Consider the following 18,954-nt stretch of genomic DNA (forward strand, 5'->3'; position numbering starts at 1 on the left):
CTGATGTTTGTTTTTTATATTTGTAGTTCTATTGTTGACATCTTTTGTCTTTTCTTTGGGTTAAAAGGTTAACTTCATCCTCGTTTTCTTATTGCCTTGTATTGGAATTTGCCCATAAAAGTGGCTACGGTGTGATAATGCATTTTTATATTTCGTGTTTTAACATTATTTTCAGAAAATTGCTCTTACAATACCTTGCGTTTTATATTCATAATATTGTTGCCCGTAAAAGCGGTTTGGTCACATGATGATGATGATGATGATGATTGCCCATAAAAGTGGCTACGGTGTGATAATGCATTTCTATAAATTATTTCGTGTTTTAACATTATTTTCAGAAAATTGCTCTTACAATACCTTGCGTTTTATATTCATAATATTGTTGCCCGTAAAAGCGGCTTGGTCACATGATGATGATGATGATGATGATGATGATGATGATGATGATGATGATAAACACAGTGACTTGGCCTACTCGCTGGTTATGGGTCGATTGCGGTGCCTGCTCTCGTTCACTTTACTCCGTTGGGCAGTGACCTGTTTTCGCGGCTGCCGTAGCTCCTACCAGAAAAAGTCAGTCAAGAATTTCAGGAGCTATTGTTTGATGGGTCGTTAGATAGAGGCCGGTGTTTGTGAGACTGCAATCATTTAATGTTTCTTCCTTAGTGGTGTAGGTAGATTCTGTTTTGTAAGCATAGTAGGACTACTTTTGTTTTGTAAGTCAATCTCATTCTCCACGCTTTGCTGTCTTTTGGTTATGTTTTAAAGTAGTTTTATGACCTGATGTTTGTTTTTTATATTTGTAGTTCTATTGTTGACATCTTTTGTCTTTTCTTTGGGTTTTAAAAGGTTAACTTCATCCTCGTGTTCCTATTGCCTTGTATTGGAATTTGCCCATAAAAGTGGCTACGGTGTGATAATGCATTTCTATAAATTATTTCGTGTTTTAACATTATTTTCAGAAAATTGCTCTTACAATACCTTGCGTTTCATATTCATAATATTGTTGCCCGTAAAAGCGGCTTGGCCACATGATGATGATGATTTTTTTTTTTTTTTTTTTTTTTTTTTTGATGATGATGAAGCCACTTCCTTGGGCAAACAAAACACAACCTCCCAAGATGAAGGAGTGGAACCCTACACAAATAATAGTTTAAATGAATCCAACGCAAAGATCGTTTTTCCATGAAATACAACAAATGAACACAATTACATGCTTAAAGGCATGAAAGCAACAAAACAGCAACAAAAAGGTAAGCGCCATACCAATCCCGCATGCACAGTCAGGACACAGCACGATACTTAACAAACTAGACCTGACTCGGCCACGGCAATCGAGACATCATGAAAACATCTCGCCGGATGGTGGTACCGTGACCGAGCCCCACGTATGCACAACACAGCAGCACGCAGCAAAGCAAAAGACAGCCGACAGCGGAGTAAACCAATGACCTGGGAATAGTGAGATCCCGATGACTCGGCCTGCATCTGGCACAGTCTCTTGAGGAACACATTGCACAGCCTCCCACAACCACCATGCACAGAGAACACGAGAGGTGTGAAAGCGGCTCTTTCTACATTTGTGACTCTTGGCCCATATTCGTTCCACTTACGCCGCTCGTGCTGCTGGTACAATGCAGGAAGGGTTCTGGACCCGTAGGAAGGAGCATCTGGGCAAAATACCCTTACATCAAAAAAAGCTTCCTCCCCACGGGTCCAAAACCCTCGAGCGGCTATGTCCAGGCGCGCATCCTCTCGGCGGTTCGTTGACCGAAGAGGAAACCTCTCACCAGAAAGAGGTTGCAGCGCTGGTTCTGTCGAAACGGCAGTGCAGACTTCAGTCAATTCCCTCGCCAGCAGGTCACGTATCTCGTTATGACGAAGTGTCGGGAAGCCGCCCCTGGCGCAACATAGCTGATGCTCAACTGAGAACAGCTCACCACACACACAGGTTGCTGGTGTATTGGCTAGCGGCCATGCATATCTCAATGCCAGAGCATCCCGGAAGTCACGCTTGGTGAGACGAAAGCCATGCTCCGCCAGGGGCAGCACGCTCAGCCATGAGGATGATCCTTTCTCCGTGTGTTCTTCTATTCGTCGCTTCGTCATCTCATCGCTCGTGTCCACTATTTTGTTCCTGGCTGCCTTTGCGCGCTCCCGGTTTTCGGTGTGGACGACACGCTTTTTGTGACGCATTTCATCGATCATCCTCTGAAAGGGGGTACCAGCACCAGCAACATCAGCAGCCACATCCGGTCCAGGGTTTGAGTTGCCAGCGACCTCCCGCGGCTGCACCTCCGTTGCCGTCATCGTGGGAGTGGGAGACGCTCCACCACGGTCAGCAGTATCTGCAGAAGCCGGCACATCTCCAGCGAGAGAAATTGGATCGCTATCCTTAGCGAAATCGCCCAGAACCTCCTTCACCATAGGTCCGGACACTTGCTTGGAGCCCTGGTGCTCAAACCGTGGTCGAGTCGTGAGGTCCGGAAGGGCCATCCCACCATCCCGTGTCGGGAGCTTTAGAATATCAATGTCTTTCAGAGGCACGCTCGGTTGTCCCACGAGCTCCGGTAGAAGTGAGGAGTGAAGCTCCCGCTCCAACGGCGCCAAGTCCTCCGCAGAAACAGACATAGTTCGAAACACATAGTTCCATCTGTTGACTAAGCCATGGGTCAACGCAGAGTATGCTGCATGCGGCTCTGATGCGGCATAATTTGCTAAAATCTCTGTATGTTTCACCCACTCTTCTACTTTTGTCTCTTTGAATTCTCCGAGGAATGCCTCAGTCCCGATAGCAGCGCCCAGATACTGTACGCCACGAGACTTGACGTGGATGATGATGATGATGATGATGATGATGATGATGATGATGATGATGATGTCAGGAGTTATTGTTTGATGGGCCGTTAGATAGAGGCCGGTGTTTGTGAGACTGCAATCATTTAATGTTTCTTCCTTAGTGGTGTAGGTAGATTCTGTTTTGTAAGCATAGTAGGACTACTTTTGTTTTGTAAGTCAATCTCATTCTCCACGCTTTGCTGTCATTTGGTTATGTTTTCAAGTAGTTTTTATGACCTGATGTTTGTTTTATATAATTTGTAGTTCTATTGTTGACATCTTTTGTCTTTTCTTTGGGTTAAAAGGTTAACTTCATGCTCGTTTTCTTATTGCCTTGTATTGGAATTTGCTCATAAAAGTGGCTACGGTGTGATAATGCATTTTTATATTTCGTGTTTTAACATTATTTTCAGAAAATTGCTCTTACAATACCTTGCGTTTTATATTCATAATATTGTTGCCCGTAAAAGCGGCTTGGTCACATGATGATGATGATGATGATGATGATGATGATGATGATGATGATGATGATGATGATGATGATGTTGACTGGCACATATGCGAACCCTCCAAGCGTGCCTGGTGATATGGCAAGGAGCGATTTGTCGGATACTGCCCAGTCAGAGGGCTCCGGTGATACAACCCAGGAGGTTGCCGACCGAGTGAGGCTCTCCAATCATGATCCCGTCCGCGATGCTGTTGGGGACACCCGCCAGCTGGCACGCTCGACTCGGACAAGCAAAATGCGGAGCCTATGCAGCCGGCAACAAGACATTAAGGCGGACTTGAGCTCGGAGCAACAATTTCTTGTTGAAATCGCGTCCGAAAAGGGAGTATCGTCATGGTTGACTGTTGCCCCGCGGTGGCAAGATGGAACCATCCTGAAGAAATCCGACTTCCGTGATGCCCTGTGCATCCGCTATGGGCGAAGGTTGAGTGGGCTACCCGATTCATGTGTTTGTGGTGTGCCTCTCAGCCCCGCTCATGCACTTACCTGTGCCACTGGCGGCTATACCATTGCCCGTCACAATGAGGTGCGGGACTTGGTTGCTGGACTACTGAGGGAGGCTGGAGTGGTGGACGTAGAGACGGAGCCCCGGCTATTGCCCTGCAGCAGTGAGCATTTGCCTGGTGGTCGTTCCCTCAACCGATGCGCAGAAGCTCGTCTGGATGTGCGGGCTCGCGGCTTTTGGTCGTGGCAACAGGACGCTTACTTTGATGTGCGGATCACTCATCCCGCAGCGTCTGTGTTGTCTCGATCACAAGCCCTGAGTCAGCTGAAGTCTCACGAGCGAAACAAGAAAAATCAATACGCCAGCCGTGTGGTTAACGTGGAGCGCGGCTCCTTCACGCCACTTGTGTTCTCGACGTACGGCTTTAGTGGCCCAGAAACTACTCAATTCCTGAAATCATTGGCCTCCCTGTTTGTTGAGCGCCATACTGAACTGAAGTACCCACTAGTAATGGGCATACTACGCACCCGTTTGTCTTTCTGCTTGCTGCGATGGGCAGTCACCTGCTTCCGCGGTTGCCGCGGTTCGTACGGCAAGAGGCGACAGCCGAACTCATTTCTGGCCCAGTGCCGCCAGGCGGAGTAGGGTGCTGCCTTTGGCCTCAACTTAATATAATGCTATTTGGTTTTCCCCTTTTATTACTCTGTGTTCATTGCTTGTTTTTGTATTGATTTACTTCCTTGACTGCTTTTGTGTTTCATCATTTTCCGGTTGGTTTTGTGTTGATTTCCCCTGTTCACTTTACATATTGTAATGATATACATTTGCTTTGCCCGTAAAAGAGGCTTTTCTCATGATGATGATGATGATGATGATGATGATGATGATGATGATGATGATGATGATGATGATGGCCTTTGTGGCCCAGTGTCGTTTGGCCGCATAGTGAATTTTTATGCTATGCCTCTCAACAATATCACTATGGATAACATCACATTTTTTAAATAACTATTTGGTAAAGTAACATCATCTGTCATTCAATATCTATCTGGTAAAATAATCAGCATTTGAATATCTACTTGGTACTAATCATTAAACTGTTAAATGTCATATTTTTACCTGAATATCTATCACGATTTTTGCACATAATCTCGGTTATCACCGTTTCAAGCCCGTACAAGAGGCCGTTTCCAATGATAGATGATGATGATGATGATGATGATGATGATGATGATGATGATGATGATGAGGCAAGAGGCGACAGCCGAACTCATTTCTGGCATTTCTGGCATTTCTGGCATTTCTGGCGACAGCCGAACTCATTTCTGGCCCAGTGCCGCCAGGCGGAGTAGGGTGCTGCCTTTGGCCTCAACTTAATATAATGCTATTTTGGTTTTTTCCCCTTTTATTACTCTGTGTTCATTGCTTGTTTTTGTATTGATTTACTTCCTTGACTGCTTTTGTGTTTCATCATTTTCCGGTTGGTTTTGTGTTGATTTCCCCTGTTCACTTTACATATTGTAATGATATACATTTGCTTTGCCCGTAAAAGAGGCTTTTCTCATGATGATGATGATGATTTTTTTTTTTTTTTTTTTTTGATGATGATGATGATTTTTTTCTTTTTATTTTTTATGAAGCCACTTCTTTGGGCAAACAAAACACAATTTCCCAAGATGAAGGAGTGGAACCCTACACAAATAATAGTTTAAATGAATCCAACGCAAAGATCGTTTTTCCATGAAATACAACAATTAAATGATGATGATGATGATGATGATGATTTTTTTTTTTTTTGATGATGATGAAGCCACTTCTTTGGGCAAACAAAACACAATTTCCCAAGATGAAGGAGTGGAACCCTACACAAATAATAGTTTAAATGAATCCAACGCAAAGATCGTTTTTCCATGAAATACAACAATTGAACACAATTACATGCTTTAAGGCATGAAAGCAACAAAACAGCAACAAAAGGGTAAGCTGATGATGATGATGATGATTTTTTTTTTTTTTTTTTTGATGATTTAAAGCCACTTCTTTGGGCAAACAAAACACAATTTCCCAAGATGAAGGAGTGGAACCCTACACAAATAATAGTTTAAATGAATCCAACGCAAAGATCGTTTTTCCATGAAATACAACAATTGAACACAATTATGATGATGATGATGATGATGATGATTTTTTTTTTTTTTTTTTTTTTTTTTTTTTTGGGAATAGTGAGATCCCGATGACTCGGCCTGCATCTGGCATGATGATGATGATGATGACGATGATGAATCCAACGCAAAGATCGTTCTTCCATGAAATACAACAATTGAACACAATTACATGCTTAAAGGCATGAAAGCAACAAAACAGCAACAAAAGGGTAAGCGCCATACCAATCCCGCATGCACAGTCAGGACACAGCACGATACTTAACAAACTAGACCTGACTCGGCCACGGCAATCGAGACATCATGAAAACATCTCGCCGGATGGTGGTACCGTGACCGAGCCCCACGTATGCACAACACAGCAGCACGCAGCAAAGCAAAAGACAGCCGACAGCGGAGTAAACCAATGATGATGATGATGATGATGATGATGATGATGATGATGATGATGATGATGCCTTGTATTGGAATTTGCCCATAAAAGTGGCTACGGTGTGATAATGCATTTCTATAAATTATTTCGTGTTTTAACATTATTTTCAGAAAATTGCTCTTACAATACCTTGCGTTTCATATTCATAATATTGTTGCCCGTAAAAGCGGCTTGGCCACATGATGATGATGATGATGATGTGCCACATGTATGGGTTTGACCAGCTCGTCCATGAGCTAACTCGTCGTCGCAACACCTTGGACCTCGTGATGTCAGATTTACCAGGCAGAATCGTCACGCCTGCTGGGCATCTGCGCCAGTGAGCCTTCTGGAAAATATTCAAGTTCAAAACCATGTTAGCTATTGAACATGTACTAATAATGCTTGCAGGTTGCAATGAACCGATCTCGTTTGTTCTGTCGAATTTCTTCCTCGCATCTCTGTACATACTGGGTTATTAACAGTTCTTTATGCAAGAACTTCCTTTTGTACCTCTCTTCAATACCAGGATACATCTTGCGTAGTTTCAGCACGCTTGTAGTTCAAGCTCTTCCGGTTTCCACTTTGATGACACGTCTTCTTTCTGTAGCATAAATGCAGTAGCCTGGAACCTCCATTTCCTCCACATCATCAGTAGTTGCGATAGTAATAGTTGTGCCGAAGTGGCATATAGACTTCGCTCGTGCCAACTTATCCGCGTCTACAAAGTTCTTGCTCCACTTTGTGAAATATTCCTCGAAGAAGGACTTCTCCACTGCGCGGATCTTCCGTTGCCAGCTGCTGCAGCGTGATGGAATACTGAACAAGCCAAGAGAAAAACTCTCTCTCTCTCACCACTAACTCAAATGCAAAGCGAAGTGAAAGAGTTTTGTCGCCCCTGGGTATTTATGCTACATCTTTGCGTGGCTTTGCCGAGCTTAATTCAGCTACACCAGGTCATGACATGGTTTTCTCGAATGGTACTAAGTCTTGACAAAGCAGTTGAAGTACAATTCGAATCAGCGCAACAGCTAATTGCTCTGGACGTTGACGAGACCAGTAAGAATTAGATACTTGACTATACCAACCAAAAGAATGGAAAAGCTGACAGGATTTTCTTTTCTACTTGTCCCGAGCCGTACCTTCAAAGACAGCTAGCGTGATGTGTTTCTTGCCGGCCCTATGGCTCCCTACAGTCAAGGCTAAGGACCACTAGGGAGGTTAAGTCGCACGTTATCCGTGTGTACTTGACGTGTGTGTACCACCGCTGAACTGAAGTCCAACCGAGCTTTGTTGATTGGCAATAGCCGACGTTACGTGCGACATCACAGAAGTCTCCAACGCCTACCACAGCATTGTACGTGACCCGTCTAGCACAGCTTCACATTCGTGTTGGTGCACAGCCGCAAGACTCTATGCTGACCTTGCAGTCAACCACCTCAGATGACGTCAAGTTCCTTGGAGGCTCCTAGCACGGATAAATGCCTGCAAAGCCATATGCAGTGATGTCATCCCTGGGTGTTTGCTACGGGCTTGCGCTGAGCAGTTGCCTTGGTTGGTTGGTTGGTTTATTTTAATTCGCACAATAAACGGTAACTAGGCCCAATGATATAAAGGCGAATGGATAAGACGCATTTAGAAAAGAGAGGACAGGAATTAGAAAATTACGAAAGAAGAAGAATCTGACACAGGAGTCAAGCGGGTATCAGGGGTGACAGGGTGGTCGAGAAGAGCTAGAGGGAGGACTAGTCTGAGCAAAAATATGGTAGGCTACTTATGCTAAACCTTTCCTGTCTTGCTATGGTCCGAACGTCATCCGGCAGCAGGTTCCAGTGTGCAGATCCTGCGACGGACGGCCGAGAAGCGCCAGAGCGAGTGGAGGATGGCTGACTGAGCAGACCACTGGACCTCTGATGACGGGTTCTCCTGCCAGCAGATCTGACGAACAGTACAGACAACGTGGCACTAGCTTTCCTGTGAAGGCACCTCCAGGCAAACACTACTAGTAGCTTGCGCTTGCCGAGTTCGCCTATCCGGTGCAAGCCGTGCTGCACCAGTAGGGGATGCACGGTTGTCTAGGGTGGATGGCCGTCGATAGTTGATAACATTTGGTGTACATTTGCAGAATGATTCATAGACCCTTTTCTCAGTTTCTCATTAAAAAAATCCGTTTGCTGGTTTTACGCCTCCCCACTTTGTAGGCCTACTATACTTGATGTCATAGGCACCTCAAAATTCACTTCCTCATCTTGTACTGTCGCAGATATACGAATCTCAAAATTGTTTCATCAAACTTGAACAAAACCGATAAAGTGAAGAAAAAACATCTTTCAAGTACCATGCCCGGCGCCCGCATGGTGCCAAACATTTCACTGTAGCCTGGACTGCCAAAAAATATGGAACGCTTCACGAATTTGCGTGTCATCCTTGCGCAGGGGCCATGCTAATCTTCTCTGTATCGTTCCAATTTTAGTATATGTAACACCGAAGTGATACAACATTATTATCATCGGGGGTGGCTTATATACTGCCTACGCCTTTGCAAGTGGGTATGATCAGGAAACGCGTTACGGACAATACGAATGGACACTATAATTATAACCTAGGAATTTAGCGAATGCATGATCTGCAAACAAGAAAGATTTCCTTGGCTTGTGGTGTCTCGCGTGGTGCCCGCCTACTGCGTCGTCATGGCAACTGCTAGTGTAAACCAATCACAGGTCAGAATGTTTTAAAAGTTGCTGTTGACTTAGGGCATGAATGGTGTATAATTATTTTGTAGACAGCATCCACGATTCTTGGTAGCAGCCTACCCAAAAATTTCATATGGCATTCAATTGACCGTAACTTTGGTGTCTCTCCATGGATTTGAGTGAATTTTCACCACACTCTCCTGCCACTATGCTGGCCCTCTGGACATGATTTACAAGTTCTTGCGCCTCACTGACAGGCTTTTGAGGCCGGAAAAAATTCCGGCATAGTGCGACGGTGTAGGCCTCGACCAAATATGCTAAAAAAAAGAGCATATTATGCTCGTCGCATATCAGGGAAAACGTCCATAATATGCCAAAGATTTAGCAAGATATGCTAAAAGATATGCCAAAATATTCCAAAATATGCTCAACATAAGCAGGAAGTGTAGATGATTTCAGTAAAATTACAACCTTGGAATAGTCAATGGCTTCACGGCTATCATGCTTATGGTGCAAATCAAACCACATGCAGAATTGTATGGCTGGAATGTGTCCCCAGCAACAGTAGCGATAGTGTTCATCCATGGGGAAATGTAGCAAACGCCTCAACCATTCCAAATTCATCCATAAAAGGCATTTCTGAACGCATTTTGTTCATAATATGAATGTTTTGTCCTCATTTTCTTCAGAATATTTGAATTATATGCTGGCTTCATTCCAATATTCCCTTTGTCGCTCAATATGCCATAATGAACTGTCTCACAAAATATGCTGAAATATGCGCAAGCATATTTGGTCGAGGCCTACCACTGTGTGTGAGCCACCCAGGAGCCAACAAAATGCATTCACAAGTTTTCTTCACATTTTCCTGCCCATTCTGTCCGTGCGCGGGACCCAAACCTAAACAAAGGTCCAGAAACAGCCATGGGTGGTGGGATAGGGCCCCTCAACGTGGCCCTGGAATCTGTCACTACAGCACAAGTGGGCGTTCACTCACAGACTCCCACAGACCGAAGTCAATTTTTGAATTTTTGAAGGTTTAGGGCATGCTACGAGATCGTACCTTTGATACAACATCCAGTGCTGGTATGGGACCTCCACAGCAAGCCATTTCCACAGCGCTGCAAACCAAATCCAGGATACCCTCAAAACTCGGCAAAGACTACCACTCACGTTCCACTATTGCCTAGTACTGACTCCTACCTGACTTCTTGACACGACTCAAACTTGCCAAAGTCACTAAATCAATGTCAACTACAATCATCAAGCCACATATCTGCAACGTCACGAGGGTGCTGGCAAAAGTCCTGCTACACGGCGGTGGGCTTCTCCCGCCGCTGCGCCGTGCAGCCCAATACGTGGCTAAAACACTTGATGTTTTTGGACTTGGAGCAAAATTCTGCACACATTCGCGTGTTTCCAAGAGCGCAGCGTGGAGAGGTGGACGGTTAAGATTTATCGTCACTGTGAATGTAAAAACTCCCTAAACATTTTGGCTGAAACATTGATTGTTTTGGTTTCCTAATTTAGTGACGACTTTCAACTGATAAGTGTCACGACATTTCTCGCTACACATATCCTGGCACACACTGAGACTTAGACAGCATTAGCAACAACACACAATGTTTTTGCCAGCTAGCTGGCCTCTGCGTACACCGCAGACACACCCACACACCACAGAAAGATACAGATCACAATAGTAGTGTGGTCTTTGTTCACTCACGGTGGAAGATGGAAGAAGAGCTTAGCGCTGTGTATACATGAGCAAGAAGAAGGGCATGCCACCTCACACATATACATGTATACATGTACACGTATGTACCAGACCAACATGATGCAAAAAGTGAACCGCTGTGGTGAATGGGGCCGCCGGATAATTAACCAGCCCGAAGCTGGCGGAAAAAACCTCAGGACCCCGGCGGAGGCACAACCCTGAGGAAAAACCGGTTAGAATAACCCCATAAGATAAATGAACAAAACGTAGCCTGCAGGACCTATCCAGAAAGGAGAATAAAGGGGAGGGCGGGTGGGAAACTACAACGAAAAGAGAAAGACCACGATGAAGAGAAAAGTTTGAGAACATGATTCTACCATAAAATCACTTTAATGTTCAGCGATGGAGCTTGCAATCACATTTTGAGCAAAGCCAAGGTGTTCATTGATCTCATTGACCACTTGGTCCATGTTCACACGTTCAGCTGCTTTGTGTCGTATCAAATAAAAAATCAGCTTGTTCGCACAATGGGGCAGGCTAGAAGTAGACAAGCCTATGAATTTGAGAGGCTCAATATATGAACGGCTCTTCATAAGGCCATTCACCAATATGAAATTCAAGTACAATTCGTCACGCGGTACAGCTTCACTCCATAATGAGTGGAAGCTTCGCCGAGTCATTACTTCTAGAATGCACAGTCCAAACCTCCAGGAGTCTGCTGATGGATTTACCATCACCCAATCGTGTCCTGTGTGGGCTAGGTCCAGGCGTGGGAAGAGTTCAGGCGGTCTATATGCAGGCGTATCATCCATATGGCACCTATTGATGAACTCGCCTGCAAATTTAGCAGAGCCTAGGTCGATCAACTTCGCGATCCTCGTGCCGTCGGCTCGCATGCTAACGCAGAAGTTTGAAGGCTTTACGTCAGAATGCATAATACCCAGAGAGTTGAGGAATTGAAGACCTTGAGCAGCATCCCGCAGTAAACCGAGTCGCTCATTATCATGCAGCAGAGTGCTGGGCATCTGCGCTAGTGAGCCTTCTGGAAAATATTCAAGTTCAAAACCATGGTAGCTATTGAACATATACCAATAAGGCTTGCAGGTTGCAATGAACCGATCTAGTTTGTTCTGTCGAATTTCTTCCTCGCATCTCTGTACATACTGGGTAATCCGCAGTTCTTTATACAACAATTTCCTTCTGTACCTCTCTCCAACACCAGGATAAATCTTGCGTAGTTTCAGAACGCTTGTAGTTCCAGCTCTTCCTGTTTCCACCTTGATGACACGTCTTCTTTCTGTAGCATAAATGCAGTAGCCTGGAACCTCCATTTCCTCCACATCATCAGTAGTTGCGATAGTAATAGTTGTGCCGAAGTGGCATATAGACTTCGCTCGTGCCAACTTATCCGCGTCTACAAAGTTCTTGCTAAACTTTGTGAAATATTCCTCGAAGAAGGACTCCTCCACTGTGCGCGGATCTTCCGTTGCCATTACTTCTACTGCTTGTATTCCTGCTGACATTGCCTGGTCGTTATTAACTCCTCAGAAATACTTTCCCTCCAACGGGAGCAGAAGGGAACAGCAGCACGTCACGTTTCAAAACCTATCTTCAAATCACGCTCGGGAGAGTTCGCAAAGGCTGCTGCAGCGTGACGGAATACTCAACAAGCGAAGAGAAAAACTCTGTCTCTCACCACTAACTCAAATGCAAAGCGAAGAGAAAGAGTTTGGTCGCGCCTCGGTATTTATGCTACATCTTTGAAATGCTCCACCCGGCAGCGTGCAGTTGCAGCAACGGTGCACACTTACGGCAACGGTGCGCACTTGCAGCCTCCACACCACGGTCGGCACGGAGGCAGGAGGAGTGGCTGCCCACCTAACTGTGGACGCTAAGGACCTCACCCTAGTCACAACTGAGCACGGCTGTCCCATGCATGCGATGCGCGTTCATTAAATATGGCGGCCAAATTTTAATCTTTTTCATTTTTTACGCGATCTGGCCTAGTCGTATGTTTGCAATTTCGCTCGACTTCCATCTCAAACGGGCAAGGTCAACCGAAACCACGGGTGTTTGCCAGGTCATTCGATAGAGTTTAGAGCTTGGACTGGCCTTGCCTTCGACTGTGCCGCCGCTCGAGCGATCTTCTTGGGTTACCCACGCGCTACGCATGGTTTCTTTCTCGACGTGGGTGCAATTATTTTTGGATCGTCGCTCGATTTCAAGGGCTCGCCAACCTCGTCAGCGAATTTTCTCCGCCTCGCAGACAATTTTCTAGTATACCTCGATGTCCTAGCCTTTCGATTTCGTGTAGTCCTAAGCTTGACGTGCATAACTGTAGCTTTTCGTGGCCATGTTAGAGACGTAATTTTGTTCAGAAATGGAGGCTCATGTTAGCTTCCTGTCGTCGTGTTGTCGTATTGGAGGGGAGAAATTCGCGTCAAGGAGTGGACAGACGAAGTATCGTGTGGCAGATCATACTGAATCCATTTTGGCAGTGTTTCATCTCAATGTGGATGAAACCAAATACACCCTGAACATTTTTGCCACACTTGAAAATTGGCCATGGAATGCACTGTTACTGCCAGGGGCCCAACATTCTCTGGAGCTCTAGAGGTGGATGTACACCGCTCAAAAACTGGGAGCCACACAGTGGGACAAACTGTTTGAAATGCAAGCCCAAGCCTGGCAGGAAGTCCAAATGCAGAACACAAACGCAAGACCGGCAAACTTGCGGCATGGGAGAAAACGCGGGCCATCGCCCGCAAGCACGAGCACATGCACGCCGCCACCACTGACAGCAGCATCACCAACAAAACCTCGCCCCACCACACCAGTACCTGATCACTGGATAGTTTAGTCTGTTCGGTTTACGAATTCAAAAAAGGCAGACAAAATAACAAAACTAAAAACACGAGCGTCGCATGGACCGAATCTGATGAGCAGCAGCGCGTCACACCCGCATACCAAGTTTAGTAATAGTAGTAGTATAGTATTTATTCATATTTCTCTAGGGCTTAGTGGGTAAATCTCTGCATCCAGAACAGTTCAGTTCAGATAGGAATGCAACAACACACGCACAATGTCCACTATGTCACAGTGTGGTAGGGAGGGAAGTGTTTGCAGCTTGCTGGTAGACGTTCAGCCGTGCATGCATTGGCAAATGGCTAGAGCAGACGGCCCGCTGCCCTTAATGTAAGGCACACACGCAAGCGTCAGAGCTACAGCAGCCAAACAGCATAGTTCATGGATTCATGAAAGACTGCACCATACACTGCGCCAGCTCTGGTTGGGTGCCCTTTTGAGCATCGTCACTGGTCGGTGACGTTTTGCAGGCCTCACCATCAAAGATGCGAGGTGATGCTGCTGATCGACTTGCTGGCATGATAGTCACAAGCATAACTAACGAAGGATGGCTGGAAGTCGAAACCAGCTGTAGATGTAGATTCCAGGTATACCAGACAATTACTGACGCCAGCACTTTATCCGATGCCCCATCAGCGTCAACTGTACGCCGATGGTCACAGGACCGTGACAGCCTTTCGATCGGTCTACAGTCGGGAGACGGGGCTGCAAGCCCAAAGCAGCGGGTATATAGTGTTCGTCACCAGCTGAGCAAGAGAGCTTGCTGAGAGATTTAGGTGTGCACTGTTCAGCAACCAGTCCCAATATAGGTTTGTCCATGAAGGCTGGTGATCCTCAGCTATCATACAACAAATTCCTACTCACTGCGCATATGCGCATATGGCTTGTGAAACAGCAGCAGAAACTGCACTGCCTTGACAAACGCACCAGTTACCATGATGGAGCAGATATGCCCAGCCCTGAAAGCCAACACCAAATCTCCAATCGCTAGTACAAGTAGCTCTTCACTAAATCATGCCTAGTGCATGCTTGCAGTGATATTTTCAGCAAGAGCGCTGCAGTTACTGCTGAGGAGATATATTGCGTCCTTGAAGTCGAAGGCGCTCATCAAAGATGTCTTGCCATCAATTCTTGGCCTTATGCAGGCACGAGGTGGTCTCCCGTGGCATTGGCCATATTACCCCGAGCTGCACTTGCTCGAGGAGCACGTTGTTTCGCTCATGGAAGTCCTTCGTGTTGGACTGAGTAGGTTTGCTGAGAGAACAGAGCGCTGAATCCATCCACGTCCACAACTACGAATAATTTACAAAAACATTCCGACTGCAGATCAGCGCTTGAAAACGGCGATGCAAATCAGCGACGTTGGGCTTCTCCATTCAAAAGTAGAGCCTTCCTAACGAAGCAATTCTCATGTGACACTACATAGTCTCTCAAGCACTCTAGTTCAGGTCTTCTTCTCTCCACTCCATTATCATTTCGATCTTCACTCGGTCGACGTGATGGTAGTAGCTATGTAAATAATAATGATGGATTCCTCCCGATCCTCGTCGCGGCTAAAATTTGTTCGGTGTTTGTCTAAATTCTCAAACTGACAGGGTTTACAAGAGAAATGTACCTAATTTTGTGCGATTGATGCAAATAAATCGGAATATGTCTGACTTCATAAATCCGTGCGGTAAACCGCATGAAAGGACGCCATGTCATTAGATGGTGCACATGAAGTCACCGTGTGAGAATTATTATTTCTGGCCAAGGCCCCTGTACGCGAGGCCATGGCACAGCCAAGACTGGCTCCACAGCAGTCGAACGACACGTGCAGGCGAATATGCAGAGGACATGTGCCACATGGCATGAGGTCGTGGCCTAGGCAGGCCCAGAATGTTATGGCTTGAATGTTCGGTTAACGTACAAGTAGGAGTTAACCGTTGTTAACAGTCACGTACCATTGCTTCGCTGTTGCCGTGTTGCATAACCCTCCTTAGTGGATTACGTGTGTGCACAATCTTGCTCTCTCTACATACTGCTGTGTATCATAGACTACATGCCCACGCTCTGCGCATGCGCAGATTTCCTGTGCGCACAACAGAGCTTGCTGTCTTTCCAGTTTCTTTGCCTGCAGAGTGCAGTCAGCTTTCAAATTCTGAACTCAAAAATTCTGATTTTTGATTTGAGTTTGCCCCCGTCCCGCTTCAGAGTGTTAGTCCTAGTTCTACCGATTGGCTGCCGTCTTTAGTGTTCGCTTTCCTTGTTCTCTCTCAGCTCAGTCCCGTCACACTACGTGTCTTCAGCGGCCAGAGATTATTTGAGTATTACATTCTCACGATGGCTCGTTTCTCGACCAGACAAAAGACGCCACCGGCCAGAGTGGCAGCTCAACCTTCGGATACAGGACGTAATGTGCGTGTGCGGCGAAATCCTGTTCGTCTTCAACCGCCCAGAACTCCAATACCTCCCCACTCGGATTCTGTTGTCTCCGACGTTGCGCCGTCAGTTTCTTCTGCCGCCGCCTTGAATGTGCCAGGCCCCTGATCCCGGGGCGGCAACTCAAACTTCGGCTGCAGGCAGTAATGCGCGTGCGAGGCCGTTTACTCGCAGTTATTAGTATCCTATTCTCTTACTATGTGCTTCCATAGCTTTTACTATGTTCTTCCATAGCCACTTCTAGGCTAAGCCTTCGCCGTCATTTTATTGGGTCGTCATCCCGTTTGAATGTGCGAAGTGAAATAAAATAAAAAAACCAACCAACCAGGCCAACTCCTGTTCGTCGTCAACCAACCGGGACTCCATTATCTTCCTCCGCGGCCTCTGTTGTCTCCGACGTTGCGCCGTCAGTTTCTTCTGCCGCCGCCTTTGAGTGTGGCCCGTGATGTACTTGCTTCGGCTGTTTCTCAGGTCGTCGGCCAGGTCCTCCAGCCCCTGATGGAGCGAGTAGAGCAGTTGGAATCTGCTGCAGCCGTCGTGCCGCCTGTCAACTCCAGCTCCGTTCATGCAGTGGGCCATCCGCCGGCTGCTCGTCCGTCGCTCTCTGTACTACCTGATAAACTCCGCGGGCGAATTGAACGCGGCGAGTTTATTGATTTCGACGACCTCCTCCCGGACGAGCTGGGTGTGGAGCCCGATGTGGTCCAGCTAGCTGTGGGGGCTAACCGCTCTGTCCAACTTGTACAGAAGCCAACTCAGGCCCAGCGCCGCCATGTCCACGATGTAGCGTCATGGCTCGAGGCGTTTACTGTCTACACGAGAGTAATTGTGGCGGCGGCTCCAGATAGGGCAAATGATTTGCTGGCGTATCAGGCCACTATTCTGGATGCAAATAACTCGTATCATGTGGACGTATGGCTAAGTTCTGACAGGCGTTTCCGGCACGCCATAGCCTCCCAACCACTGTCGTACGACTGGGCTATCATCGACTCTAATTTGTGGCAGTCGTCATTCACCAGCCGTGGTCGCCCGCCATGTTCGCGCTGTTCTCTGGTGCACCCAGTGGCCCAGGCCCGATGTCCCTTTAGACCAGGGCCTCCATCCGACGGCGCTGGGAGTGGAGGTCCGCCGCAGTCCAGCGCGCCAACCCATCTTGGGAAGCTTATCTGCCGCAACTTCAACAGGGACCAGTGCAACAACTCATTCTGCTATCGTGCCCACGTGTGCCTTCAATGCCGCGGGAAGCACCCAGAAGTCAAATGTGGCAGGGGACAGTCCGCCACCTCAGCGTCTGCTCCGTAAACATTCTGTGGATACCCCATCAATGTTAGCCGATTAGCCGGGCTCCTTAACCGTCATTCTGATCACTCCTTCTCTCACTTTGTGTTGCATGGGTTGTGTGACGGTTTCACGATAGGCCATTCTGCTGCTATATCTGGTTGCGTTCTCAAACGCGAACCCGTCTCACTCCTGGGCCCCCTCCCCCGTACATTCTTCCGCCCCCTGTATGACCTCGACAAGGCCACATCTGAGATGTCATCTCACCGAATGCTGCATCTGTCAGCCAAGGGCAACCTGAGCTTGTGGCACCAGACTGTCAACATGGAACGGAAAGTCATTTTTCCTGCTAGAGAAGTGGATGCCCAGCGCTGACCTCCAGTCGCAAACCGACGCAAGTGGCACCATTGGATTTGGAGCCTTCTTCAATGGTCACTGGTTCAGAGGTGACTGGTCCCCGCAGCAACTGGAACTAAGCATTACCTACAAGGAGCTCTTCGCCATTGACGTGGCCTGCGCCACATGAGGGATCGAGTGGCTGCGCGTGGAGTTTCAGTGCGACAACCAAGCTGTCGTGGAGTGCCTGAAGACGGGCACGAGCCGGTCTCCTGCAGTCATGGCACTCATCCGCACCCTGTACTCAATCTGTGTGAAGCACAATTTCCTGATCCGAGCATCGCACCTGCCAAGAATTTCCAATACCATCGCTGATGCCCTGTCCCGGAACAAGATGGATGCTTTCAGGACCATTCCTCCTACAGCTGCGGAGCGGCCTGACACCATGGTCCAGCCGATCACTGAGTAAGTGCAAAGACATTCACTTAGGATGCAGATAGCGTTCTCTGTCGATCCTAATCCCCAATATCAGTCTGACTTTATGCCTCTAGAACAACGCTCTTGTGCAATACATACTTACCATCTATATTGGCTGTTATCACCCGCTATCTCCTCTGGCCCTAATGGGAATGTCGGCATGGGCACTCCTCCGCAACTGGCCTGTCGCGCACTACTATTAAACTCGCATGGGTCATAAACCGCTCCTGCTCAACGCAGGCCGACCCACCAACTCGCATGGGTCACAAACCGCTTCTGCTCAGCGCAGGCCGACCCACTTGGTCATATATAGCTCCTGCCCTCGGAAGACCGACCACACGATTCGTTACCGCGCACTCAATTGAGGCCAGCTACTCTGCCCGACATTCCCAGTCTTCCAAACTCACTCTCGTGTCTTTTGGTGTGTCGCGTCCTGCACACGTGTGTGTCTACTCTATACTCTAGCATGGGGAGTAGGATGTTAATCATATTATTTCATGGACTGCACCTGACGTGTAGACTGTAGTCCTTGCTAGCTGCTGCACGCGCTCGCTTGTTCATGCTTGCTCTGTGACGCCCCGACGGCCTTAGGGCTATGGGCTTGTGATGATGATGATGATAATGATGATGATGATGATGTGCCACATGTATGGTTTTGAGCAGCTCGTCCATGAGCCAACTCGTGGTCGCAACACCTTGGACCTCGTGATGTCAGATTTACCAGGCAGAATCGTCACGCCTGCTGGGCATCTGCGCCAGTGAGCCTTCTGGAAAATATTCAAGTTCAAAACCATGGTAGCTATTG

At 47.1% G+C, this 18,954-nt stretch overlaps 1 non-coding gene across 1 annotated transcript; it reads right to left on the minus strand.

The window, feature by feature from the left end:
• Positions 1-8,755: 8,755 nt before the first annotated feature.
• On the minus strand, positions 8,756-8,861 carry LOC135811086 (U6 spliceosomal RNA). Its single transcript, XR_010552554.1, has one exon. It is a non-coding gene; the product is annotated as a U6 spliceosomal RNA (small nuclear RNA).
• Positions 8,862-18,954: the final 10,093 nt, after the last annotated feature.

The sequence above is a fragment of the Sycon ciliatum genome, chromosome 2 (genome assembly GCF_964019385.1).
Source record: "Sycon ciliatum chromosome 2, ocSycCili1.1, whole genome shotgun sequence".
Taxonomy (NCBI): domain Eukaryota; kingdom Metazoa; phylum Porifera; class Calcarea; order Leucosolenida; family Sycettidae; genus Sycon; species Sycon ciliatum.